Raw genomic sequence first — 22,978 nt, 5'->3', positions numbered from 1 at the left:
TTCTCATTGTTCAACACCCGCCTATGAGTGAGAACATGCGTTATTTCATTTTCTGTTCTTGTGTCAGTTTAGAAATTAAGTCTACTGCCTGTGCTGAATTTACACTGCACTTAAAGAAATACCAACCCACACAGATGAGAAAGAACTAGAGCAAAATATCTAAAAACTCAGAAAGCCAGAGTGTCTTTTTTCTCCAAACAACCACACTAATTCCCAACAAGGGTTCTTAACCAGGCTAAAATGGCTGAAATGACACATATAGAATTTAGAATAGGAATAGGAATGAAGATTATTGAGATTCAGGATAAACTCAACACTTAATCTAAAGAATATAAGGATTAAACTAAAATAATACAGAAGCTGGTAGACAAAATAGCCACTATAAAAAAAGAACCAACATGATATAATAGACCCAAAAATATACTACACACATTTCATAATGCAATCACAAATATTAACAGGAGGTATAAAGGAACTTCTGGGGTCCTGGAATTTTTTTTTTCTTGGCGTGTTTGTTGGCTACACAGATAAATTCACTTTGTGATAATTCATTGAGCTATATATTTAGGACATGTGCAACAATTGCTATGTATATAATTCTTCAATGGAAATGGTTATTTACAAATAAACAACTTGACAGGGGGCAGGGTAAAGATCTTCCAATAGATGCAACTGCAGGCAGAGGCTCCCAGAGGAACCAAAACAGCATGAGAATTTTGTACCAGCAACCAAGGTATCCAGGTTCTATCATCAGGATTGACTAAGTTGGCATAACCCATGGAGAGCCAGGGAAAGCAGGGTGGTAGGTTGGCCCACTTGACAGCTACATGGGGCAAGGGGAACCCCCACCCTCAGCCAAGGGAGGTGATGAATGAGCATGCTACCCAGCCTGTGAAACAGTGCTTTTTCCATGGGTCTGTGTAACCCACAGATCAGAGTACCCCATTTGTGATCCCATGCTACCAGGCCTTGGGTGTCAAGCACAGAGCTGCACAGATTCTCAACAGCCTCTCAGCTAGAATGTTCCTAAGACTACCAAGTTCCTGGAAGAAGGGGCAGCCATCATCACTGCAGCTGCCTGTTGTCTAAGCAATTTGAGCTCCCTGGGGGAGGGGCGGCAGCCATCACTATAGCTCCAGATCATGGTTTCTTGTTTTTCCCCCCTGCTGGAGCTGGGGAGACTGGATGGCTTGGTTCCAAAAAGTATTCCCTCACAATGAAGCACACTAGCTGTGGCAAACTTGAGCCAGACTTCCTCTTTAGGCTAACCCTGATTCATCCCTCTTCAGTGGGCAGGGCCTCCCTGCAGGAACTCTAGCAACTTTAGCCAGGGGCTTAGAGACATAGCTCTGATATCCCTGGGACTGAGTCTCTAAAGGGAGTAGTGGCTATAGTCTCTACAGACCAGCATACTGATTTTTTCTCCTGCTAGTGCTGAAGAATCTGGATGTGATGAGAAACAACCAGACCAGATGAGTGGGTTTCCCCCAGCACAGCACACAACCCCCACCAAGGGACAAGCAAAGTGCTTCATTAAACAGGTCCTGGTTCCTGTTCAGCCGAACTGGATGAGACTCACCAACAGGGGTCACCAGGAACCCTATATAGGAGTATTTCTACTGACATCAGGTTGGTGCCCCTTGAGGTCAGACACACCAGAGGAAGGAGCAGGCACCCATCTTTCCTGTTGTCCAGCCTCCTTGTTTCACATCTCCAGGTGCTGGACGGACCCAGATGAATATGGTAGGAAGTGAACCCCCAGCGCACTGCTGCAGCTGTCCAGAAAATGGACCTAACTAATGAAAGGAAAACAAACAAAAAGAAAGCAACAACAACAGCATCAACAGAAAAGTCCCCACAAAAACCTCATCCAAAGATCAGTAGCCTTAAAGATCAAAACTAGACAAACTCATGAAGATGAGATAGAATTAATTTAAAGAAAATGCTGAAAACTCAAAAGGCCAAATCTTCTCCAAATGATTGAAACACTTCACCAGCAAAGGCACATGTCTGCATGGAGGTTGAGATGGGCAAATTGACAGAAGTAGGCTTCGGAAGGTGAGTAGTAACAAAGTTTACAGAGGTAAATAAGCATGTTCTAAGCCAATGCAAAGAAGTACCATAATAAAAGGTAATAGGAGCTGCTAACTAAAATAACCAGTGTAGAGAGGAACATAAATGACCTGATGGAGCTGAAAAATAAAGCACAAGAACTTCATAATGTAAAAACAAGTATCAATAGCTGGATCAATCAAGTGGAAGAAAGAATATCAGAGCTTGAAGACTCTCTTACTGAATTAAGGCAGACAGACAAGATTAGAGAACAAAGAATGAAAAGGAATAAACAAAAGCTCCAAGAACTATGGGACTATATAAAAGGATTGAACCTATAACTGATTGAAGTACCTAAAAGAGACTGGGAGAATGGAACCAAGTTTAAAAACACACTTCAGGATATCACCCAGGAGAACTTCCCCAACCTAGCAAGACAGGTAAGCATTCAAATTCAGGAAATACAGAAAACCACAGTATGTTACTCCATGAGAAGATCAACCCCAAGACACATAATCATCAGATTCTCAAAGATAGAAATGAAGGAAAAAAATGTTAAAGGCATCCAGAGATAAAGGCCAGGTCACATACAAAGGGAAGCTCATCAGACGAATAGTGGGCATTTCAGCAGAAACCCTACAACACAGAGAAGAGTGAAAGCCAATATTCAACATTCTTAAAGAAAAACATTTTCAGCCCAGAATTTCATATGCAGTCAAACTAAGTTTTATAAGTTAAGGAGAAATAAAATCCTCTTCAGACAAGCAAATGCTAAGGGAATTCATCACCACTAGGCCTGCTTTGCAAGAGTTCTTGAAGGAAGCACTAAATATGGAAAGGAAAAAACCAGTACCAGCCACTGAAAAAAATACCAAATTGTACAGACCATCAACACTATGAGGAAACTGCATCAACTAAGGTGCAAAATAACCAGCTAGCATCATAATGACAGGATCAAATTCACACATAACTATATTAACCTTAAATGTAAGCAGACTAAATGCCCCAATTAAAAGACACAGACTGGCAAATGGGATAAAGAGGCAAGACTCAGGGTGCTGAATTGAGGAGACCCATCTCCCATGCAAAGACACACAGAGGCTCAAAATAAAAAGATGGAGAAAAATTTACCAAGCAAATGGAAAGGAGAAAAAAGCAGGGGTTGCAATCCTAGTTTCTGACAAAACAGATTTTAAATGAACAAAGATAAAAAAAGGCAAAGAAGAACATTACATAATTATAAACTGGTTAATTCAACAAGAAAAGATAACTATCCTAAATATATATGCACCCAATACAGGAGCACCCAGATTCATAAAATAAGTTTTTAGAGACACACAAAGAAGCTTAGATTTCCACACAATAATAGTAGGAGACTTTAATACCCCATTGTCAATATTAGACAGATCATCAAGGCAGAAAATTAAAAAGGATATTTAGGACTTGAACTCAGCTCTGGATCAAGTGGGACTGATAGATTTCTACAGAAATCTCCATCCCCAAACAACAGAATATACATTGTTCTCAGTGTCACATGGCACTTATTTTAAAATTGATCATATAATTGGAAGCAAAACACTACTCAGCTAATGCAAAAGAACTGAAATTCTAACAGTTTCTCATACCACAGTTTAATCAAATTAGTACTCAAGACCACACAACTCTGTAGAAACTGAACAATCTGCTCCTTATGACTCAACCCAAAAGCTCTGTAAGCTGATAAGCAACTTCAGCAGCCTCAGGATGCAAAATCAGTATGCAAAAATTGCAAGCAGGAGAGACTGAAGATGGCACAGTGAGAACAACCCAGGATTGAAGCTCTCGGTGAACGCTCGGAGGGTGAGTCAGGGCCACATTTCCAGATGGATCTTTGTTGCCCACAGAACGGGGAAATTCCCAGGTATAAAACAGATGTGGATGCCAGGCAGAGGTTTTGGCTGGTGCAGCCAGTAGCCAGTGCAGCCAGCAGCCGGTGCTGTAGCTCAGTGGCGCTCCACAGCGCTCCGCACAAAGTGCACTGGTCTGGGTGCCCTGTTGAACTGGCAATCTGAGACTTGAGAGGGCAGATTGGCATATCTGTCTGACTGAACGGGACTTGGACAGTGAGCCAGGCCAGGAGATTCCAGGGAAACGGCATTTGGGGTAGCGCAGTGGGACAAACAAAACGGTGATTCCAAATGCTCCGGGTGGAGAGTTTCACTGCAGGCACAGCTGAACCCAGGATGGTGCAGCTTGGTGGGGGAGGGGCGTCTGCCATTACCGAGGCAATCCGCCCCTACTGAGGAACACACCCATTGCTGAGGCAGCCTGCCATTGCCAAGGCAACCCACCACAACAGAGACACTCCGCCACAGGGCATAGCCCGTGGCAGCAGGGCAGAGACCGCAGCAGCAGGGCAGAGCCTGCTGCAACAGGGCGAACCTCATATCAGCAGGGCAGAGCCTCGGCAGGCAAATAATGACTAGATTGCCTCCTAGCTGGGCAGGACAGTGCAATGGACACTCACAAAGAAAGCCCCAACCCCCCGAGACAAAGCATCTGAGAAAAAGAGTTTTTTTTTTTTAAATGAGTTCTGCTGGAGCAGATTTAAATGTATCAGCCTAATAGCCCTGAATGAAAAACAGAGCTCACAGCTCAGCACTTGAACTCCTATAAAGTACAGACTGTCTCCTCAAGGAGCTCCCTGACCCCTCTATATCTAAAAGACTGACATTTGGCAGGCATCATTCTGGGACAAAGATAGAAGAAAAAGAAACTGGTAGCATCCCTCACTGTTCTGCAGCTGCTATAGGTGCACCCAAGACAAGCAGGGCCTGGAGTGGACCTCAGCAGTCATACAGTGGAGGGGCTAGACTGGTAGAAGGAAAACCAAGAAACAGAAATACTTCAGTATCAACAATCTGGGCGTCCACTTAGAGACCCAATCGAAAAGTCAGCAACTACTCAGATGACAGGTGGATAAATCCACAAAGATGAAAAGAAACCAGCGCAAAAAGGAGAAAAACACCCAAAATAAGAACACCTCACCTCCTGGAAAGGACAAAAACTCCTCACCAGCAAGGGAACAAAGCTGGACGGAGAATGACTGTGAAGAAATGACGGAATTAGACTTCAGAAGGTGGATAATGAGAAACTTCTGTGAGCTGAAAGAACATGTTTTAAATCAATGCAAAGAAACTAAGAACCTTGAAAAAAGATTCGAGGAAATGATAACAAGAATGGATAACTTAGAGAGGAATATGAATGAATTAAAGGAGCTGAAAAACACAATACGAGAACTTCACAAAGCATGCACAAGTTTCAATAGCCGAATTGACCAAGCAGAAGAAAGGATATCAGAAGTCGAAGATCAACTCAATGAAATAAAACGAGAAACCAAGATTAGAGAAAAAAGCACAAAAAGAAATGAACAAAGTCTCCAAGAAATGTGGGACTATGTGAAGAGACCTAACCTACGTTTGATAGGTGTACCAAAATGTGACAGAGAGAATGAATCCAAGCTGGAAAATACTCTTCAGGACATTATCCAGGAAAATTTTCCCCACCTAGCAAGACAGGCCAACACTCAATTGCAGGAAATACAGAGAACACCACAAAGATATTCCGCAAGAAGAGCAACCCCAAGGCACATAATCGTCAGATTCAACAAGGTTGAAATAAAGGAGAAAATACTAAGGGCAGCCAGGGAGAAAGGTCGGGTCACCCACAAAGTGAAGCCCATCAGACTCACCGCAGATCTCTGAGCAGAAACACTACAAGCCAGAAGAGAGTGGGGGCCAATATTCAACATCCTTTAAGAAAAGAACTTTCAACCCAGAATTTCATATCCAGCCAAACTGAGCTTCAGAAGTGAAGGAAAAATAAAATCCTTTGCAAACAAGCAAGTACTCAGAGATTTTGTCACCACGAGGCCTGCTTTACAAGAGCTCCTGAAAGAGGCACTACACATAGAAAGGAACAACCAGTACCAGCCATTCCAAAATCACACTAAATGCTAAAGAGCATCAACATAATGAAGAATCTACAACAACTAACGGGCAAAACAGCCAGCTAGCATCAAAATGGCAGTATCAAATTCACACATAACACTATTAACCATAAATGTATATGGACTAAATGTACCAATCAAAAGACAGACTGGCAAATTGGATAAAAATCCAAAACCCATCAGTGTGCTGTATCCAGGAAACCTATCTCACATGCAAGGATACACAAAGGCTCAAAATAAAGGCATAAAGGAAGATTTACCAAGCAAATGGAGAGCAAAAAAAAGCAGGAGTTGCAATTCTCATCTCTGATAAAATAGACTTTAAAGCAACAAAGATCAAAAGAGACAAAGAAGGCCATTACATAATGGTAAAAGGATCAATACAACAAGAAGAGCTAATGATCCTAAACATATATGGACCCAATACAGTAGCGCCCAGATACATAAAACAAGTTCTTAATGACTTACAAAGAGACTTACACTCCCACACAATAATAGTGGGAGACTTTAACACTCCACTGTCAATATTAGACAGATCAACCAGACAGAAAATCAACAAGAATATCCAGGGCTTGAACTCAGACCTGGAGCAAGCTAACCTGATAGACATTTACAGAACTCTCCACCCAAAATCCACAAAATATACATTCTTCTCAGCACCACATCACACCTACTCTAAAACTGACCACATAATTGGAAGTAAAGCACTGCTCAACAAATGCAAAACAACTGAAATCATAACAAACAGTCTCTCAGACCATAGTGCAATCAAGTTAGAACTCAGAATTCAGAAACCAACCCAGAACCACACAGCTTCATGGAAAGTGAACAACTGGCTCTTGAATGTTGACTGGATAAACAATGAAATAAAGGCAGAAATAAAGAAGTTCTTCAAAACCAATGAGAACAAAGACACAACATGCCAGAATCTCTGGGGCACATTTAAAGCAGTCTCTAGAGGAAAATATATAGCAATAAGTGCCCATATGAGGAGAATGGAGAGATCCAAAACTGGCACCCTATCATCAAAATTGAAAGAGCTAGAGGGCAAGATCAAAAAAACTCAAAACCCAGCAGAAGACAGGAAATAACTAAGATTAGAGCTGAACTGCAGGAGATAGAGATACAAAAAACCCTTCAAAAAATCAATAAATTCAAGAGCTGGTGTTTTGAAAAGATCAACAAAATAGACAAACCACTAGCCAGATTGATTAAAAAGAAAAGAGAGAACAACCATATAGATGCAATAAAAAATGATAGAGGGAAAATCACCACAGACTCCACAGAAATTCAAACCATTATCAGAGAATATGACAAACAACTCTATGCATATAAACTAGTAAACCTGGAAGAAATAGATAAATTCCTGGACTCCTGTGTCCTCCCAAGCCTAAACCAGGAGGAAGCTGAAACTATGAGTAGACCAATAACAAGGTCAGAAGTTGAGGCAGCAATTAAGAGCCTACCACAAATAAAAAGCCCAGGTCCAGATGGGATCACAGCCGAATTCTACAAGACACACAAAGAGGAGCTGGTACTATTCCTCCTGAAACTATTTCAAATAATCCAAATAGAGGGAATCCTTTCCAAATCATTTTATAAGACCAATATCATCCGGATACCAAAACCCGGCAGAGACCCAACAAGAAAAGAAAACTTCAGGCCAATATCCATGATGAACCTAGATGCAAAAATCTTCAATAAAATATTGGCAAGCCGATTGCAACAGCAAATCAAAAAACTTATTCATCATGATCAAGTAGGATTCATCCCGGGGATGCAAGGCTGATTCAACATATGCAAGTCTATAAACGTAATTCACCACATAAACAGAACCAAAAACAAAAACCACGATTATCTCAATTGACGCAGAGAAGGCATTTGACAAAATTCAACAGCCCTTTATGCTAAAAACCCTCAATAAACTCGGTATCAATGGAACATATTTCAAAGTAATAAAAGCTATTTACGACAATCAAACAGGCAATATCATACTGAATGGGCAAAAACTGGAAGCATTCCCTTTGAAATCTGGCACTAGACAAGGATGCCCTCTTTCACCACTCCTATTTAATATAGTACTGGAAGTTCTAGCCAGAGCAATCAGGCAAGAAAAAGAAATAAAGGGTATTCAAATAGGAAAGGTGGAAGCCAAATTGTCTCTATTTGCAGATGACATGATAGTATACCTAGAAGACCCCATCACCTCAGCCCAAAAACTCCTGAAACTGATAAGCGGCTTCAGCAAAGTCTCAGGATATAAAATCAATGTGCAAAAATCACAAGCATTCGTCTACACCAATAACAGACTTAAAGAAAGCCAAATCAAGAATGAACTGCCATTCACAATTGCTACAAAAAGAATAAAATACCTTGGAATACAACTCACAAGGAATGTAAGGGACCTCTTCCAGGAGAACTACAAACCACTGCTCAACAAAATCAGAGAGGACACAAACAGATGGAGAAACATTCCATGTTCAAGGTTAGGAAGAATTAATATTGTGAAAATGGCTATACTGCCCAAAGTAATTTACAGAATCAATGCTATCCCCATCAAGCTACCATTGACTTTCTTCACAGAACTGGAAAAAACCACCATGAACTTCATATGGAACCAAAAGAGAGCCTGTATAGCCAAGTCAATTCTTTTTTTTTTTTTATTGGATTTTAGGTTTTGGGGTACATGAGCAGAGCATGCAAGACAGTTGCGTAGGTACGCACATGGCAGTGTGCTTTGCTTTGCTTCTCCTCTTCACCCACATTTGGCATTTCTCCCCAGGCTATCACTCCCCAGCTCCCCCTCCCACTGGCCCTCCCCTTTTCCCCCCAATAGAGCCCAGTGTTTAGTACTCCCCTCTCTGTATCCATGTGTTCTCATTTTTCATCACCCACCTATGAGTGAGAATATGCGGTGTTTCATTTTCTGTTCTTGTGTCAGTTTGCTGAGGATGATGTTCTCCAGATTCATCCATGTCCCTACAAACGACACAAACTCATCATTTCTGATTGCTGCATAATATTCCATGGTGTATATGTGCCACATTTTTCCAATCCAGTCTATTATCAATGGGCATTTGGGTTGGTTCCAGGTCTTTGCTATTGCAAACAGTGCTGCAATGAACATTCGTGTACATGTGTCCTTATAGTAGAACCATTTATAGTTTTTTGGATATATACCCAGTAATGGAATTGCTGGATCAAATGGAATTTCTATTTCTAAGGCCTTGAGGAATCGCCACACTGTCTTCCACAATGGTTGAATTAATTTACACTCCCACCAACAGTGTAAAAGTGTTCCTTTTTCTCCACATCCTCTCCAGCATCTGTTGTCTCCAGATTTTTTAATGATCTCCATTCTCACTGGCGTGAGATGGTATCTCAATGTGGTTTGCATCTCTCTGATGACCAGTGATGGTGAGCATTTTTTCATATGATTGTTGGCCTCATATATGTCTTCCTTAGTAAAGTGTCTGTTCATATCCTTTGCCCACTTTTGAATGGGCTTGTTTGTTTTTTTCCTGTAAATCTGTTTGAGTTCTTTGTAAATTCTGGATATCAGCCCTTTGTCAGACGGGTAAACTGCAAAAATTTTTTCCCATTCTGTTGTTTGCCGATTCACTCTAGTGACTGTTTCTTTTGCTGTGCAGAAGCTGTGTAGTTTCATTAGGTCCCATTTGTCTATTTTGGCTTTTGTTGCCAATGGTTTTGGTGTAGTCCTTGCCTACTCCTATGTCCTGGATAGTTTTGCCTAGATTTCCTTCTAGGGTTTTTATTGTGCCAGGTCTTATGTTTAAGTCTTTAATCCATTTGGAGTTCATTTTAGTGTAAGGTGTCAGGAAGGGGTCCAGTTTCTGCTTTCTACACATGGCTAGCCAGTTTTCCCAACACTATTTGTTAAACAAGGAATCCTTTCCCCATTGCTGGTTTTTGTCAGGTTTATCAAAGATTGTATAGTTGTAGATATGTTGTGTTGCCTACGGTGTCTCTGTTTTGTTCCATTGGTCTATATCTCTGTTTTGGTATGAGTACCATGCTGTTTTGATTACTGTAGCCTTGTAGTATAGTTTGAAATCCAGTAGTGTGATGCCCCCCGCTGTGTTCTTTTTGCTTAGAATTGACTTGGCTATGCGGGCTCTCTTTTGGTTCCATATGAAGTTCATGGTGGTTTTTTCCAGTTCTGTGAAGAAAGTCAATGGTAGCTTGATGGGGATAGCATTGATTCTGTAAATTACTTTGGGCAGTATAGCCATTTTCACAATATTAATTCTTCCTAACCTTGAACATGGAATGTTTCTCCATCTGTTTGTGTCCTCTCTGATTTCGTTGAGCAGTGGTTTGTAGTTCTCCTGGAAGAGGTCCCTTACATTCCTTGTGAGTTGTATTCCAAGGTATTTTATTCTTTTTGTAGCAATTGTCAATGGCAGTTCATTCTTGATTTGGCTTTCTTTAAGTCTGTTATTGGTGTAGACGAATGCTCATCATTTTTGCACATTGATTTTATATCCTGAGACTTTGCTGAAGTTGCTTATCAGTTTCAGGAGTTTTTGGGCTGAGGCGATGGGGTCTTCTAGGTATACTATCATGTCGTCTGCAAATAGAGACAATTTGGCTTCCACCTTTCCTATTTGAATACCCTTTATTTCTTTTTCTTGCCTGATTGCTCTGACTAGAACTTCCAGTACTATATTAAATAGGAGTGGTGAAAGAGGGCATCCTTGTCTAGTGCCAGATTTCAAAGGGAATGCTTCCAGTTTTTGCCCATTCAGTATCATATTGGCTGTTGGTTTGTCATAAATAGCTTTTATTACTTTGAGATACATTCCATTGATACCGAGTTTATTGAGGGTTTTTAGCATAAAAAGCTGTTGAATTTTGGAAATGCCTTCTCTGCGTCAATTGAGATAATCATGTGGTTTTTGTGTTTGGTTCTTTTTATGTGGTGAATTACATTGATAGACTTGCGTATGTTTAACCAGCCTTGCATCCCCGGGATGAATCCTACTTGATTATGATGAATAAGTTTTTTGATTTGCTGTTGCAATCGGCTTGCCAATATTTTATTGAAGATATTTGCATCTAGGTTCATCATGGATATTGGCCTTAAGTTTTCTTTTCTCGTTGGGTCTCTGCCGGGTTTTGGTATCAGGATTATGTTGGTCTTGTAAAATGATTTGGGAAGGATTCCCTCTTTTTGGATTGCTTGAAATAGTTTTAGAAGGAATGGTACCAGCTCCTCTTTATGTGTCTGGTAGAATTCGGCTGTGAATCCGTCTGGACCTGGGCTTTTTTTGAGTGGTAGGCTCTTAATTGCTTCCTCGACTTCTGACCTTGTTATTGGTCTATTCATAGTTTCAGCTTCCTCCTGGTTTAGGCTTGGGAGGACACAGGAGTCCAGGAATTTATCCATTTCTTCCAGGTTTACTAGTTTATGTGCATAGAGTTGTTTATAATATCCTCTGATGGTGGTTTGAATTTCTGTGGAGTCTGTGGTGATTTCCCCTTTATCATTTTTTATTGCATCTATATGGTTGTTCTCTCTTTTATTTTTAATCAATCTGGCTAGTGGTCTGTCTATTTTGTTGATCTTTTCAAAACAGCAGCTCTTGGATTTATTGATTTTTTGAAGGCTTTTTCGTGTCTCAATCTCCTTCAGCTCAGCTCTGATCTTAGTTATTTCTTGTCTTCTGCTGGGTTTTGAGTTTTGTTGATCTTGCTCCTCTAGCTCTTTCAATTTTGACGATAGGGTGTCAATTTTGGATCTCTCCATTCTCCTCATATGGGCACTTATTGCTATATACTTTCCTCTAGAGACTGCTTTAAATGTGTCCCAGATGTTCTGGCATGTTGTGTCTTCGTTCTCATTGGTTTCGAAGAACTTCTTTATTTTTGTCTTCATTTCATTGTTTACCCAGTCAACATTCAAGAGCCAGTTGTTCAGTTTCCATGAAGCTGTGCGGTTCTCGGTTGGTTTCTGAATTCTGAGTTCTAACTTGATTGCACTATGGTCTGAGAGGCTGTTTGTTATGATTTCAGTTGTTTTGCATTTGTTGAGCAGTGCTTTACTTCCAATTATGTGGTCAATTTTAGAGTAGGTGTGATGTGGTGCTGAGAAGAATGTGTATTCTGTGGATTTGGGGTGGAGAGTTCTGTAAATGTCTATCAGGTTTTCTTGCTCCAGGTCTGAGTTCAAGCCCTGGATATCCTTGTTGATTTTCTGTCTGATTGATCTGTCTAATATTGACAGTGGAGTGTTAAAGTCTCCCACTATAATTGTGTGGGAGTCTAAGTCTTTTTGGAAGTCATTAAGAACTTGCCTTATGTATCTGGGTGCTCCTGCATTGGGTCCATATATGTTCAGGATCGTTAGCTCTTCTTGTTGTATCGATCCTTTTACCATTATGTAATGGCCTTCTTTGTCTCTTTTGATCTTTGTTGCTTTAAAGTCTATTTTATCAGAGATGAGAATTGCAACTCCTGCTTTTTTTTGCTCTCCATTTGCTTGGTAAATCTTCCTCCATCCCTTTATTTTGAGCCTTTGTGTATCCTTGCATGTGAGATGGGTTTCCTGGATACAGCACACTGATGGGTTTTGGATTTTTATCCAATTTGCCAGTCTGTGTCTTTTGATTGGTGCATTTAGTCCATTTATATTTAGGGTTAATATTGTTATATGTGAATTTGATACTGCCATTTTGATGCTAAGTGGCTGTTTTGCCTGTTAGTTGTTGTAGATTCTTCATTATGTTGATGCTCTTTAGCATTTAGTGTGATTTTGGAATGGCTCGTGCTGGTTGCTCCTTTCTATGTGTAGTGCCTCTTTTAGGAGCTCTTGTAAAGCAGGGCTGGTGGTGACAAAATCTCTGAGTACTTGCTTGTTCGCAAAGGATTTTATTTTTCCTTCACTTCTGAAGCTCAGTTTGGCTGGATATGAAATTCTGGGTTGAAAGTTCTTTTCTTTAAGAATGTTGAATATTGGCCCCCACTCTCTTCTGGCTTGTCGAGTTTCTGCCGAGAGATCTGCTGTGAGTCTGATGGGCTTCCCTTTGTGGGTGACCCGACCTTTCTCTCTGGCTGCCCTTAGTATTCTCTCCTTTATTTCAACCCTGTTGAATCTGACGATTATGTGCCTTGGGGTTGCTCTTCTTGCGGAATATCTTTGTGGTGTTCTCTGTATTTCCTGCAATTGAGTGTTGGCCTGTCTTGCTAGGTGTGGGAAATTTTCCTGGATGATGTCCTGAAGAGTATTTTCCAGCTGGGATTCATTCTCTTTGTCCCCTTCTGGTACACCTATCAAACGTAGGTTAGGTCTTTTCACATAGTCCCACATTTCTTGGAGACTTTGTTCATTCCTTTTGCGCTTTTTTCTCTAATCTTGGTTTCTCGTTTAATTTCAATGAGTTGGTCTTCGACTTCATATATTCTTTCTTCTGCTTGGTCAATTTGGCTATTGAAACTTGTGCATGCTTTGCAAAGTTCTCGTATTGTGTTTTTCAGTTCCTTTATTTCATTCATATTCCTCTCCAAGTGATCCATTCTTGTTATCATTTTCTCATATCTTTTTTCAAGTTCCTTAGTTTCTTTGCATTGATTTAATACATGTTCTTTTAGCTCACAAAAGTTTCTCACTATCCACCTTCTGAAGTCTAATTCCATCATTTCATCACAGTCATTCTTCGTCCAGCTTTGTTCCCTTGCTGGTGAGGAATTTTGTTTATTTCTAGGAGGCGAGGTGTTCTGGTTTTGGGTGTTTTCCTCCTTTTTGCGGTGGTTTCTTCCCATCTTTGTGGATTTATCTGCTTGTCGTCTGCGTAGTTGCTGACTTTTCGATTGGGTCTCTGAGTGGACACCCAGATTGTTCATGATGAAGTATTTCTGTTACTTGGTTTTCCTTCTACCAATCTAGCCACTCCACTGTATGACTGCTGAGGTCCACTCCAGGCCCTGCTTGTCTGGGGTGCACCTCCAGCAGCTGTGGCACAGCGAGGGATGCTACCAGTTTCTTTTTCTGCTATCTTTGTCCCAGGATGATGCCTGCCAAATGTCAGTCTTTTGGATATAGAGGGGTCAAGGAACTGCTTGAGGAGACAGTCTGTACTTTATAGGAGCTCAGTTGCTGAGCTCTGATCTCTGTTGTTCATTCAGGGCTGTTAGGCTGCTACGTTTGATTCTTCTGCAACAGAGCTCATTAAAAAAACCCTTTTTTTTCTCATATGCTCTGTGTTGTGGGGTTCGGGCTTTATTTTTGGATGTTCGTTGAGTTTTCCTGCCCAGCTAGAAGGCAGACTAGCCACTGTTTGCCTGCCGAGGCTCCGCCCTGCTGTTGTGAGGTCTCCGCCACACCCTGAGGCAGAGTCTCTCTGTTGTAGCGGGTTGCCTCAGCAATGGCAGGCTGTGTCAGCAGTGGGCGTGTATCTCAGTTGGGGTGGGTTGCCTCGGTAATGGTGGACGCCCCTCCCCCACAGAGCGTCTCAAACCGACTGCACGGGGATCGCTTGAAATCACGGTCTTGTTTGTCCCACTGGGCTAGCCCAAACGCTCTGTCCCTGCAATCACCTGGGCGGGCCCACTGTCCATGTCTCGCTCAGTCTCAAGTCCAGCCCTCTCAAGTCTCAGGTTGCCAGCTCAACAGGGCAACCGGAAAAGCACGCCCTGTGGGGAGCGATGGGCAGGGACGGCTGCCACCACCCCAGCTGCCGGCTTCACCAGGCAGAGGCACTGCCAGGCGTCCAGCATCTCCCCTATACTTGGGAATCTTCCCGTTCCATGAGCAACAAAGATCAGTCTGGAAATGCAGCTCCGACTCACCTCTCCGCGAACTCAAAGGGAGCTCCAATCCTGGGTTGTTCTCACAGCGCCATCTTGAGTCCTCCCCCTCTAAGTCAATTCTAAGCAAAAAACTCAGTGGGGGGCATCACACTACCGGATTTCAAAGTATACTACAAGGCTACAGTAATGAAAACAGCATGGTACTGGTACCAAAACAGAGATATAGACCAACGGAACAAAACAGAGGCACCAGAGGCAACACAACATATCTACAACCATACAATCTTTGATAAACCTGACAAAAACAAGCAATGGGGAAAGGATTCCCTGTTTAATAAATGGTGTTGGGAAAACTGGCTAGCCATGTGCAGAAAGCAGAAACTGGACCCCTTCCTGACACCTTACCCTAAAATTAACTCCAGATGGATTAAAGACTTAAATATAAGACCTGGCACCACAAAAACCCTAGAGGAAAATCTAGGCAAAACCATTCAGGACATAGGAGTAGGGAAGGACTTCATGACCAAAACACCAAAAGCATTGGCAACAAAAGCTAAAATACACAAATGGGACCTAATCAAACTCTACGCTTCTGCACAGCAAAAGAAACAGTCACTAGAGTGAATCGGCAACCAACGGAATGAGAAAAAATTTTTGCAGTTTACCCATCTGACAAAGGGCTGATATCCAGAATTTACAAAGAACTCAAACAGATTTACAGGAAAAAAACAAACAAGCCCATTCAAAAATTGGCAAAGGATATGAACAGACACTTTACAAAAGAAGACATATATGAGGCCAAAAATCATATGAAAAAATGCTCATCATCACTGGTCATCAGAGAGATGCAAACAAAACCACATTGAGATACCATCTCACACCAGTTAGAATGGCAATCATTAAAAAATCTGGAGACAACAGATGCTGGAGAGGATGTGGAGAAAAAGAAACACTTTTACATTGTTGGTGGGAGTGTAAATTAGTTCAACCATTGTGGAAGACAGTGTGGCGATTCCTCAAGGACCTAGAAATAGAAATTCCATTTGACCCAGCATTCCCATTACTGGGTATATATCCAAAGGACTATAAATCGTTCTACTATAAGGACACATGCATATGAATGTTCATTGCAGCACTGTTTACAATAGCAAAGACCTGGAATCAACCCAAATGCCCATCGATGATAGACTAGATTGGGGAAATGTGGCACATATACACCATGGAATATTATGCAGCAATCAGAAATGATGAGTTCATGTCGTTTGCAGGGACATGGATGAATCTGGAGAACATCATTCTCAGCAATCTGACACAAGAACAGAAAATGAAATACCGCATATTCTCACTCATAGGCGGGTGATGAAAAATGAGAACACATGGACACAGGGAGAGGAGTACTACACACTGGGTTCTATCGGGGGGAAAAGGGGAGGGCCAGTGCGGGGGGAGCTGGGGAGGGATAGCCTGGGGAGAAATGCCAAATGTGGGTGAAGGGGAGAAAGGAAGCAAAACACACTGCCATGTGTGTACCTATGCAACTGTCTTGCATGTTCTGCACATGTACCCCAAAACCTAAAATGCAATAAAAAATTAAAAAAAAATTGCAAGCATTTCCATCCACTAACAAGACAAGCAGAGAGCCAAATCATGAATGAACTCCCATTTACAATTGTTACAAAGAGAATAAAACATCTAGGAATAGAGTTAGCAGGGTATGTGAAGGATCTCTTCAAGGAGAACTACAAAGCACTGCTCAAGGAAATAAGAGGGGACAAAAGAAACAGATAAACATTCCATTTTCATGGATAGAAAGAATCAATGTCATTAAAATGGCCATACTGCCCAAAATGATTTATAGATTTAATGCTATTCCCATCAAACTATTATTCACATTCTTTGCAAATTAGAAAAATCTAACTTAAAATTCATATGGAACATATGGCTGTAGAGCCAAGACAATCCTAAGCAAAAGGAACAAAGTTGGAGACATCACACTACCTGACTTCAAACTATGTTACAAGGCTATAGTAACCTTGTATGAGCATGATACTGATACCAAAACAGACATATAGACAACTGGAACAGAATAGAAATCTCAGAAATGAGACCACACATCTACCACCATCTGATCTTCAACAAACCTGACAAAAGCAAGAAATGGGGAAAGGATTCCATATTTAACAAATGGTGCTGGGAGAACTGGCCAGCCACATGCAGAAAATTGAAACTTAATTTTTTTCTTATACTTTATACAGAAATTCACCCAAAATGGATTAAGACTTATAGATAAAACCCAAAACTATAAAAAAATCCTAGAAAAAAATCTAGGCAACACCATTCAGGACATAGGTCGGGGGAAATATTTTATGATAAAATCACCAAAAGCAATTGCAAGAAAAGCAAAAATTGACAAATGGAATCTAATTAAAGAGCTTCTGCACAGCAAAAGAATCTATCATCAGAGTGAACAGACAACTTACAGAATGGGAGAACATTTGCAATATACCTATCTGACAAAGTTCTAATATCCAGAATTTACAAGAAACTTTAAATAAATTTACAAGAAAAAAACCCAACAAACCTATGAAAAAGTGGACAAAAATATAAACAGACATTTCTCAAAAGAAGACATTTATGAACACATATGAAAAAAGCTCAACATCACTGATCATTAGAGAAATGCAAATAAAATCCACAATGAGATACTACCTGAAGCCATTCATATCAAGTTAAGAAACAACAGATGCTGGTGAGGCTGTGGAGAAAAAGGAATGCTTTTACATGGTTGGTGCGAAGGTAAATTTGTTCAACTATTGTGGAAGACAGTGTGGCAATTCCTCAGCGATCTAGAACCACAAATACCATTTGACCCAGCAATCCCATTACTGGGCACATATCTGAAGGAATATAAATTATTCTATTATAAAGATACATGCACACATATGTTTATTGCAGCACTATTCACAATAGCAAACACATGGAATCAACCCAAATGCCCATCAATGATAGACTGGATAAATAAAACGTGGTACATATACACTATGGAATACTTTGTAGTCATAAAAACAATGAGATTAGGTCCTTTTTAGGGACATGCATGAAGCTGGAAGGCATTATCCTCAGCATACTAACAGAGGAACAAAAAAAAAAACCAAACACACGTAAGTGGGAGCTGAACAATGTGAACACACGGACACAGAGTGGTGAACAACACACACCGAAGCCTGCCATGGGCGGTAGGGAGGGGAGAGCATCAGAATAAAACGAATGCATATGGGGCTTAATACATAGGTGATGGGTTGGTAGGTGCAATAAACCATCATGGCACATTTTTACCTATGTAACACACATGCACTGCACATATCCCAGAACTTAAAATAAAATTTAAACAAACAAACAAACAACTCTTGCCAGGAAAGGTTTATGACTCTGTGTGGAGCACTTAATGCTGATGACATCTTGTCCATTCACTTACACAGAGATGGAAAATCTTATTGATGTGAAGTCACTAAACAGGGAATTAGAAACCTGTATTCAAAAACAATGTCTTCTTCTCATTCATAGGTAATATTCACTTCTCTGAGCCATCAGTTCCTTAGTCCTAAAGATAAAGTAGAGAATTAGGATAGTGGGTTTCTGAGTTTCCTTCTGTCTCTAATTACCTGTAATCCTCTCATTTTATAAAATGATACAGGCAGGAGTCTCATGATAAGAAAAAGGAGGAGAGTAGAGACATACATCTCAGGGAATAAAGCAGATTATCTAAAGGGAACGAGTGTTCATTTTAACCATAATAAGGGAGTGTGTTTATTTCAGAGTTTAGAGCACTATGAATCAGGCGTCAACTTACTGGTTCTCTTTGTTCTAGTATAAAAAGTTTACCATGACCCGGGATCATGCAGGTTCGAAAAGTTATCAAAACAAACTTTCCTGACCCCCATTTTGATCAACTGATGCTGCAATGATTAACTCAATTGTTTATTTTGAAAGTCATTGATTAGAGGAAATAATGAAATCGTGTATCACTGTACACATTCATGAATGTTGAACTGAATAATTTGCTTAGAGAGAAGATTTTGAAGTACAAAGTTTATATGTACTAGCCTCGCAAACGCCATGTTCTTGGCCAAGATGATAAGCCTCTGAGTCTTGATTTCCTCATCTTTAAAATGGGGATGATTTTATCATAATGAAGGAAATTGAGAGAATCAAAAGTGATATAATGGGTGTGAACATTCTCTGTGAATTATCAGAGTCCCTGAAAACATGAGGGTTAAACATTGTGTAACTGGAGTCTTGACAAAAACTTAGTTTTTCTTTATAAAACAGCTTAGAAATAATTATACTGGCCAATTTAAAATAAATATAATAATATTTCTACAGGACATGCCTTTTCACAACGTTGCCATTAGTTATATAGCAATGTATACCATCCCATTGATACATAGGTCCGCATGCTCACTGAATTCCATCTCTCATTCAGGTTTGCATATTGTGGTTCTTATGTGCTATATGTTTGTTTCATGAAGTCTCCTCCTGCCATCTATCTTCAACTCATATACCTGTATTCTTCTACCCTCATTCTTACTTTCTTGCTGTGCTATATTTTGCTTATTTCTGACAATGTTACAGTAAAAAAGGAACAGTAGCAGACTTATCTGGTGGTGAATGGCAATGGGAGAAACTATAATTTCTTAAGCATTACACACTAAGTTCTCTGAGATTGGCTAAGTTTTCAATTATACTGAGCAAGTTTCACCTCTGCAGTCACGGAAGGAGAGACCACTATCTGTTTCTTTCTCTTGCCTGATTGCTCTGGTGAAGACTATCAGTGCTATGTTGAATAGAAGTGGAAAAAGAGGGCATTCCTATCTTGTTCTGTTTCTTAAGAAAAGGCATTTAGCTTTTCCCCATTCAATACAATATTAGCTGCAGATTTGACATATATGGGCTTTATGATATCATGTTTCTTCTATGCCTAATTTGTTGAGAATTTTTATCATGAAGGGATGTTGAAATTTATCAAAATTTTTTTCTGCATCCACTGGGATGATTTAAAATGGGGATGAGTTTACCATAGGTGAAGGTAGTTAAGAGAATCAAAAGTGATATAAAGGGTGTGAACATTCTCTATGAATTATCAGAGTCCCTGAAAACATGAGGGTTAAACACTGTGTAACTGGAGTCTTGAAAAAAACTTATTTTTTCATATAAACAGCTTACAAATAATTATACTGGCCAATTTAAAATAAATATAATAATATCTCTACAGGACATGCCTTTGCAAAAGCATTGCCATTAGTTACCTATCACCCATTTACTAAAATGGGGATTAGGAAAGGTTGATTTGGTAACCTTTTGAACTTGTGTGAACCCAGGTCTTCATGAACTTTTTATACTAGAACAAAGAGAAACAGTAGTTTAATGCCTGATTCACATTGCTCTAAATTCTGAAAGAAACACACTCCCTTATTAAAGATGGGTTTTTGTCCTTCATTCTGTTGATCCAGTGTATCACATTTATTGATTTGTGTATGTTGAACAATCTAGCATCCCTGAGTAAAATCTCAGATGATTATTGTGCATGATATTTTCATGTGCTTTTGGATTCAACTTGCTAAAATTTTCTTATAAATTTTTTCTGCAATGTTCATCAGGGATTTTGGACTCTAGTTTTCTCTCTTTTTTTTTTTTTTGATTTGTTCTTTGTTGGTTTTGGTATCAAGGTAATGGTAGCTTTGTAGTTTAAGAAGGATTGTTTCCTCTTTAATTGTTTTTTCTTTTTTTTATTATACTTTAAGTTCTGGGGTACATGTTCAGATCATGCAGGATTGTTACATAGGTATACACATGCCATGGTGGTTTGCTGCATCCATCTCCCCATCACCTACATAAGGTATTTCTCCTAATGTTATCTCTCTCCAATCCCTCCACCCCCTACTATTGCCCCCACAGCCCCTCACCCCACAACAGGCCCCAGTGTGTGATGTACTCTTCCCTGTGTTCAAGTGTTCTCATTGTCCAACACCCACTTATGAATGAGAACATGTGGTATGTGGTTTTCTGTTCTTGTGTCAGTTTGCTGAGAATGATGGTTTCCAGATTCATCCATGTCCCTGCCAAGGACATAAACTCATTTTTTTCATGGCTGCATAGTATACCATGGTGTATATATGCCACATTTTCTTTATCCAGTCTATCAGTGATAGGCATTTGGGTTGGTTCCAAGTCTTTGCTATTGTAAACAGTGCCGCAATGAACATGTGTGTGCATGTGTGTATAATAGAATGATCCTTTGGATATATACCCAGTAATGGGATTGCTGGGTCAAATGGAATTTCTATTTCTAGGTCCTTGAGGAATCGCCGCACTGACTTCCACAATGGTTGAACTAATTTACACTCCCACCAACAGTGTAGAAGTGTTCCTATTTCTCCACATCCTCTCCAGCATCTGTTGTCTCCAGATTTTTTAATGATCGCCATTCTAACTGGTGTGAGATGGTATCTTCCTTTGGGGCCATTTTCACATTCTCCATGTCCTACTATTAGTTGTTTTAAGAGCAAAAATGATTCAGTTGGTATTAGTACCAAGTAAAATACAACATGTACATTTGGAATAGAACTTCTGATTTTAATTTAGCAAGATAAATGGTGTTTTCCATATTCCTTTTAAGTTCTGAGTTAAGTCAAGCATGTTCCAGTGAAAAACTACAAGCATTAAAAAAATAGTATCTGGAAAGAAAAATTATAAGGCTTTTCTGGAGCCTCATTCTGCAGCTCAGAGATGATGTAAGCTGGGAGAGAGGGGATGCCATCTTTCTTGGCACCAGTTTTTATTTTAGAATGCAAAAAGAACTAATGCTAGCTGGTAATAATTCCATCAAAAAGCAATCTTCCAGAGAGGAATGCTCAGAATAAAACTGACAATTGCTTGTAATGAAATAAGTTCATTTCGAGCAGGAAGCTAGTAGCTTTTGTCTATTAGATGACAGAGTGAATGTTATGCAATTTTGTGCCTGATTCTCTTAGAAGATAATTTCCTGTGAGTTTACAAGAAGGGATAAGGTGGAATATTAAGAGTCATTTAGGAACTAAATAATGTTAACCAAAGATACAGATGTGGTTTACCAGCAAAAAAACTACCTTGTCAAACTTAGGTTGTATGTCTTAAGGAGAGGACCAAGGAGTAAAAATAGAAAAGGTTTTTATCCCACTCCTAAAGAGCTTCCACGGTATCCTTTAGTTAGAAACCATAAATAGACAGACTTGTCTAATGTTTCCTGATGAAAATTTTATATTGGATGATCAACAGGTATTTGTTAACCTGGTTAAATATTTTCTTTGTAAGGGTTCCTTTGCTTCCTGCAAATTTAACAGAATCTCTTGAACCTGGTAAACAAGTCTAATTTAAAATTTTTAAAGATAGAAGTAAATCTATGTCCTTTCCAAAGGACTTGCTACAGCTGTTCTCTCTAATAAAAATCTTGTGTTTTTAATGCTCCCTTCTGGAAAATTCTTGCTTTTAATTAACCTAGCACCTTCCTTGACTATAAGCATTCTCTGATATCTGAGCAGTTTGTTGGTTTTGGAACCAGCCTGCCCGAATATAAATCCTGGCCCTGCTGGCTGTGAGAGTAAAGTGGAACTGTTAAGGTTAAAGCATTTAATATATGGAAAGACTTTAGGACAGTGTTTGCTTAAACATAGGCTCTCAATACATATTACCATCTTAAATATCGCTAATAATATTGTTGTCTGGCTTGCATTTACTAAGTTAGTATCGTAGAACAAAGCCACCAATACAAATGGAGCTTCTCTGTAAAAAGGATATCCAAGTTTCAAGTTGGGATTTAAGTGAGAAACAAGCCTAGGGTGAATGCTGTGCAGGCAGTGGGAAAATGGCCTTCTTTGTCATAAATCACAGACGATGGGTCTGAGGTGTTGGCCAAAGAAGCAGAAAGAGAGAAATACAGGATCCCAGGTATTCCCAGCAAAGCCGGGGAGTGAGACTGGGAAGGTCTGGGCTGGGCTGAGGCAGCTGGAGCAGATACAGGGTGTTGTGAGTTGGGAGTTGGAAAGGCTGAGGCCTGTCTGCATCTTTTCCAGTGAAGAATAACTGATTTCCTATCCTTTTATGATTTGGGGCATCCACATGCGTACTTGCGTA

This window comes from Callithrix jacchus, chromosome 12 (assembly GCF_049354715.1).
Source record: "Callithrix jacchus isolate 240 chromosome 12, calJac240_pri, whole genome shotgun sequence".
NCBI classification, from domain to species: Eukaryota; Metazoa; Chordata; class Mammalia; order Primates; family Cebidae; genus Callithrix; species Callithrix jacchus.
The sequence above is the reverse complement of the archived record's forward strand: the minus strand, read 5'-3'. Positions refer to the sequence as shown.